Source organism: Podarcis pityusensis, assembly GCF_964106645.2.
Source record: "Podarcis pityusensis genome assembly, chromosome: 5".
NCBI classification, from domain to species: Eukaryota; Metazoa; Chordata; class Lepidosauria; order Squamata; family Lacertidae; genus Podarcis; species Podarcis pityusensis.
In genome coordinates, this window is record NC_138032.1 from 96,774,571 (window position 1) to 96,780,570 (window position 6,000).

At 42.4% G+C, this 6,000-nt stretch overlaps 1 protein-coding gene across 1 annotated transcript in view; it reads right to left on the reverse strand.

Moving 5' to 3' along the window:
• SHISAL1 (shisa like 1) overlaps positions 1 to 5,536 on the reverse strand; it is a gene marked incomplete at its 3' end in the record, with an annotated part of 180,892 nt that extends 175,356 nt beyond the window's left edge. The window contains exon 1 of the mRNA XM_081005753.1: positions 4,924 to 5,536. The remainder of the gene's footprint in view (positions 1 to 4,923) is intronic.
• Between the last annotated feature and the right edge of the window lie 464 nt (positions 5,537 to 6,000).

The following is a 6,000-nucleotide window of genomic DNA, read 5'->3' on the forward strand; positions in this document are numbered from 1 at the left end:
CTGATTGATTCATCTCAAAATCAGTGTCTGAAGAATCAGTTTATAACCAAAGGAAATTGGATGGAGTGGTTCAATGCGCCCTAGAAGTTAGAGCTAAGTTACCTCATTTCACGTCATAAATACTGCAAGAAGATCAAACGTATCCATTCTTCAGGAAATCAGCCCTGAGTGCTCACTGGAAGGACAGATCCTGAAGCTGAGACTCCAATACTTTGGCCACCTCATGAGAAGAAAAGACTCCCTGGAAAAGACCCTGATGTTGGGAAAGATGGAGGGCACAAGGAGAAGGGGAGGACAGAGGACGAGATGGTTGGATAGTGTTCTCGAAGCTACCAGCATGAGTTTGACTAAACTGCGGGAGGCAGTGGAAGACAGGAGTGCCTGGCGTGCTCTGGTCCAGGGGGTCACGAAGAGTCAGACACGACTAAACAACAACAAGTGCTTGTGAACACTTTCTATTGTTTCTATACTCTTCTTCGTCTTCTCCTTCTCTGGCCTTCACCTTATTTACCATGCTAGTATCTAAATCTTACTGAATCTCGTGACCTGCATCCTTCTGTATAACTGTAGCAGTGTTAGGTCTAACACTATGATATCACGGTCACTAATGAACAAAGCCAAATAGGGTTTGCCATTGCTAACAGGATTAACTGGCAGGGAGAGCAACTGAGCCTGGTGGCAGTGAGGACAAAGAATAAGAGTGAGGACAAACAACAAGAATACGCAGCACAATGGATATATTTGGAGGGGGGGGCTGCTTTTGAAAAAAATATTACAATTAATTCATGCAGCCATCCCATAATCCATCGATAGAAGGCCCATTGCAAGAGGGGAGAGGGGGGAATACATATTCAGTATTCATATTTCAAGAGCAGAAATAATCCTAGATTCTGTAAGTGCTTTAGTCATCTGATCTCCCCTTTCACAGGGAATTTGGGATCAAAACTAATCCTCTTGCTTAAAAAAAAAAAAATTCCCCTTAAAGGTTAGATTAAGAATCCATTTAGGGAGTAATTAATGCTGAGGGCATTAGAGAAATGCAGGGTCTTTTTAAGTGTATCAGCTAAGACCATTCCTATTAGAATATGGTGATCCATAGTTCATACAAGTTTTTCCCCCCATTCAGCAACATATGATCCCTTTTCAAAACTGGAAAAGGAAATACTATGTATGCTGCAGCCTCAAGAACCTCTCCCAAAATATATGATGAATTGGCAAGCAGGATTTGAACTATGAGCAACAGAAATAATTAGAGATTATTGTATTATGGTTGTAATATAAAAGAGTGAAGATAGACTGCAGCAATGAGATAGAATTAAAAACCTCACAGAAAATGGCCAGGCCACCTCAAATATTTTACTGGGTGGGTGAAGACCCCTCAGCCCCCAGGAGTTGGCTCCTGTGATGGCTGTCTTGTCTGAAAGGTGGGTCTATCAATTGATATTAGCCAAATGATACTCCTATGTACAGAGACTGTATACCTCTGATTGATGAAGATAGTGGAAAATAAATAAATTTGTCTCTTGGAGGCAACAGATGATCATGTTTTGAAGCAGAATGCTGAACAGGGTAGATCTAGGATTGAAAATGAAATTGAAAATGCATTGAGATGCTCCCACCTTCATTTGTTCATTTCCCAGTAATACTTCCCACTGCCCCTGTTATGTACTGAAGTTCTCACCCTGGGCCAGCAGGGGGATACTGTAGATAGTTATGCAGATAAGGGATCAAAAGTGACATTCAGTGATTGGGTAGTTTTAGAAAGTTGTTACAGTAACGTTGTACTGAAGCTCTATATAAGCAGGCTGACTGAACCATTCAGTTCAGTTCTGTTCTGGCCTGTGAATAAACAAGAGCTGTTTGAAGAATTGCTGTGTCGTCTGATATGTTCACCCACAACTTAATAGCCCCAGTTACCGCCAGTGCCAAGTCCCACTTTCCATGTGACATTACATTTGAACTTAAATGCACCATATAAATTGAGCTATACAACCTAGGGCCCACCAAAATGAACACATCCCACCATCAGCCTGCCCCACACAGCCTGTTTTGCAGCCCCAGGTAGGCAGCAATAACAGCAAGTTTATTGAGCCATTTGAGAGCCACAGTTATTCTAACTTGACAACTGGGGGCCTGAGGCTGATAGATAAGGGCTTGTCCAAGTCAACACAATGAGTCCATGAGCAGAAGAACCTATGAATACATCTCCCAGGTATGCGTCTATCCATTAATTCCACTAAGTCATCAGTCCCATGTGCAGCCGCTATTTCAAACAATATGTTCAGTTCAATAGAAGAACTTGCTGTAAGAAAATCAACAGCAGTTACTACTATGTAAACACAGCCTTAGCCATGTGTATTTATACGTGCATGTTACACCAAAGAGGGAGAGCATGATTAAAGAAAATGGTCAGATCCTGAGCTAGCCTTTCATGGAAACCTTATGTGGAAGAAAGAAAGCGGGGCAGAATATCTTGATTTATTAAGACCTCCTTCTTTGGAGGTCTTTAAGCAGAGGCTTGACAACCATATGTCAGGAGTGCTCTGATGGTGTTTCCTGCTTGGCAGGGGGTTGGACTCGATGGCCCTTGTGGTCTCTTCCAACTCTATGATTCTATGATTCTAAGGGAAAACTTTACAAGAAAAAGAAAAGGACAGAACATCTGGCAGTGTTGATTTAGAGCCAAATTAGATGTGATGTTAAAAGGTGTCTTTGCATCTAAAATGTAGATTTTTACTAAAATACATACTGCATCAGGTGACAATTAACAGGATCAAAGCAGGCATTAAGAAGAATGCAACCCTTTACTCTCCTGCAGATTGAAGCTAGTATTTGCATCTGGAGGAAATCCCCTTTGGTGCTAATGAGGAATTTCCCCTAAAAGCTCATACAAACTTCAGAAGAGGTATTTTCTTCAACAGCACTGGAAGGAAGGAAAAAGTTATATTCCCTCCCCTCCCCCTGTCTCCTTGGATCTCATTCCTTGTTACCCCTCCCAGCTGATGCAATTTTGTTCTTACCCCTCCCCATCCCCCACTGCAAACATGCATGTCTAGTTTGACCTTTTTATAAACTTTAAAGGTGTACTTTGGAACAAAGACCTGGAGGAGGTTTTTTTTAAAAAAAGTAGAGGCCTGCTTCGTTCAATGATATTCCAGTTCCTTTCCTTGATTTGCTAGTTTTCTTTTAAAAAAAAAAGGTGTGTGTGTGTGTGTGTGTGTGTGTGTGTGTAATATGTATGTATTCTCCTTTATATATCTCCATATATCCCTAGCCTCTTCATTGACTTAGATCAGGCTTCCTCAACCTCAGCCCTCCAGATGTTTTGAGACTACAGTTCCCATCATCCCTGACCACTGGTCCTGCTAGCTAGGGATCATGGAAGTTGTAGGCCAAAAACATCTGGAGGGCCGAGGTTGAGAAAGCCTGACTTAGAGATATGGAGAGATGTGAAGGCTATATACAATTGTACACTAAAAAGTAAACCTGCTTCTAGCTCATAGCTGTCAAGTGTCCCTTATTTGAAGGGACAGTCCCTTATTCCAGGGCCATGTCCCGCTGCTGTCCCTTATTGATGGATGTCCCTTAAATGTCCCTTAAATGATGTCCCTTAAATTTCAAAGGAAGCAGCTCCTCTCCCTCCCTCCCTGCCAACCAGGGAGGAGGGAGGCTCCAACTGTGTTGCTTGGCTGTGTTGCTCACCCAATAAGAAGTCTAAGAACAACTGGGGGGGTGGAGCTTGCATGCCTTGTGTGTGGCTAGTTAATGCAAGCTGATGGGGTTTTTGAATGCTGGGCACCATTTTGTTGCACGTGCTGCTGCAAACTTTGCAGTGCAAAGCCAGGCCGGGGAGCCATCTTAAGTTGAGGCTGCATAGGCCTTCTGGTGCATGTGATTCAGATTCTATTCTGTTGAACCTCTGGTTGCAAAGTTGGTTGGACAGTGTTCTCGAAGCTACCAGCATGAGTTTGACCAGACTGCAGGAGGACAGGAAGACTGGAGTGCCTGGAACAGGTGAGGCTGCAGGCCCCTTATTTTGGCTGCTGGTCCCTTATTTTCAAATCTGTAAGTTGACAGCTATGTTCTAGCTTGCTCCCAGTATTCTGGTCAATGAACATAAACACAATGGAATGTTGCAATTTTGTTAACATTATTTAACACACTGAAGAGCTCTGAATGCTTAACAATCCACTTTTATTTGGATGTTTGCCATTTCAAATTGATTTATGATGACCTGCTCTGCCACAGGTAGACTTAAGCCTCATTACCAGCCAGCCCCCCTGGGGTACCAATCCATTTAAATGAATACATGCATGCATATATGTAATGCCACAACTTTTTTGGCCCAGACCTGTTTCAGAAACAGATTAAGCATCATTTGTCATTTAGAGTTTTGGAAAAGTACAAATTCCTGACTGGAAACTCCAGGATTTCTTCCTCATTCATCTATAATTATTGTGCTTTGTTAATTCTGCACCAGTTGCGCCCTATCTCTAGCACTGAAGGAAGCATTGCCTCTGGATTTAAGTCAGGGGTCAGCAAACTTTTTCAGCAGGGGGCCGATCCACTGTCCGTCAGACCTTGTGGTGGGCGGATTATATTTTTTTGGTGGGGGGAAATGAACCAATTCCTATGCCCCACAAATAACCAGAGATGCATTTTAAATAAAAGCACACATTCTACTCATGTAAAAACACCAGGCAGGCCCCACAAATAACCCAGAGATGCAATTTAAATAAAAGGACACATTCTACTCAGGTAAAAACACACTGATTCCCAGACCATCCGTGGGCTGGATTGAGAAGGCGAGTGGGCCCCCAGGCCTTAGTTTGCCTACACATGATTTCAGTGGAACATCTCTTTTGAAGAAAATCAGAAAAAATAATGTTTTTGGGTGGCAGGAATGAGTATAAAATACAATACCTGTTAGATGGGTGGTTGTTGCCGCTAATGGGTCTGAGGATACAGGTAATGTCACTCCAGGTGCTTGCCTGCTACTGATCTTCTTCATGTAGGCTGATATGCATGCTCAGAAACTGCAGCTCTGGTTAGTTTCAGGTCCACTGAATGCCAGTTCTTTCATAGCCAGCTCTAGATGAAATATTCTGTAGTTATTTTTCACCTCATCAACCAAACAGTGGAAGGTTGAAAATTATCGAAAGCCACAAAACCTTTTGAGGCAGCTGGGATCCCACCTCTAGATTCAAAAGCAAGTGGGGATTTAGCAGCGCAGGTTTTACCTCATAGCACAGAGCAGTTGTGACAATCTGCTCTCCGTATACCAATCTGCATCTTTTTCTAGTCTACAAGGTCTCTGGCTGCTCCTTTTCTTAGGTTGCTTGAAAGGTTTATATTTAGCACATGGTCTTTTTGAACTCGACAGATACTTAAAGAGCCTTTTTCAATGCATCAAAATTGTTGAATATAAATTCCCCTTCCTTGCGCAGAGCTGAACTGAGCTCTGTTGTGAATTATTTCTGTCCAGTGAGTGCTGAAAGCATTTGGGAATATTTTATTTGTCATGCTCTTCTTCCCCCTCCAGCCTTTCCTCATGAGAAGCACCAGCAAGATGGATGCTAATCCCACACTCTCCTGGTCTTCTGTGTTTTCACAATCAAGGCTAGTAACCCATTTTTGTCAAGTCCTAATAAAGGACTCCTCCAGAGTATATAACGAGTCTTTATTTCCCTTTGCAGTATGGACAGCAGCCAGTTGTTTGGTTTCTTTTATTCTTTGTGGCATTGTCTTTATTTAAATAGAAACTGGGTCGAAGAAGGCATTCAGTTCTGGGATATTTTTATGTCACGTTGTGCTGTGCAACAGGCAATGTTGAAAACAGAGGTTTCCTCAGAGGCTTCAGAATTTCCCCAGAGATTTCAAAAGCAGTTGAGTAAGCACCTGTCTGAGGTACATGCTCAGTCTGTGCAAGTAAAGCATGGCACATTCAGAACACATCAAACTTTTAAAATACAGTATTGCTTCTGTTTAGTACTTCAGCTT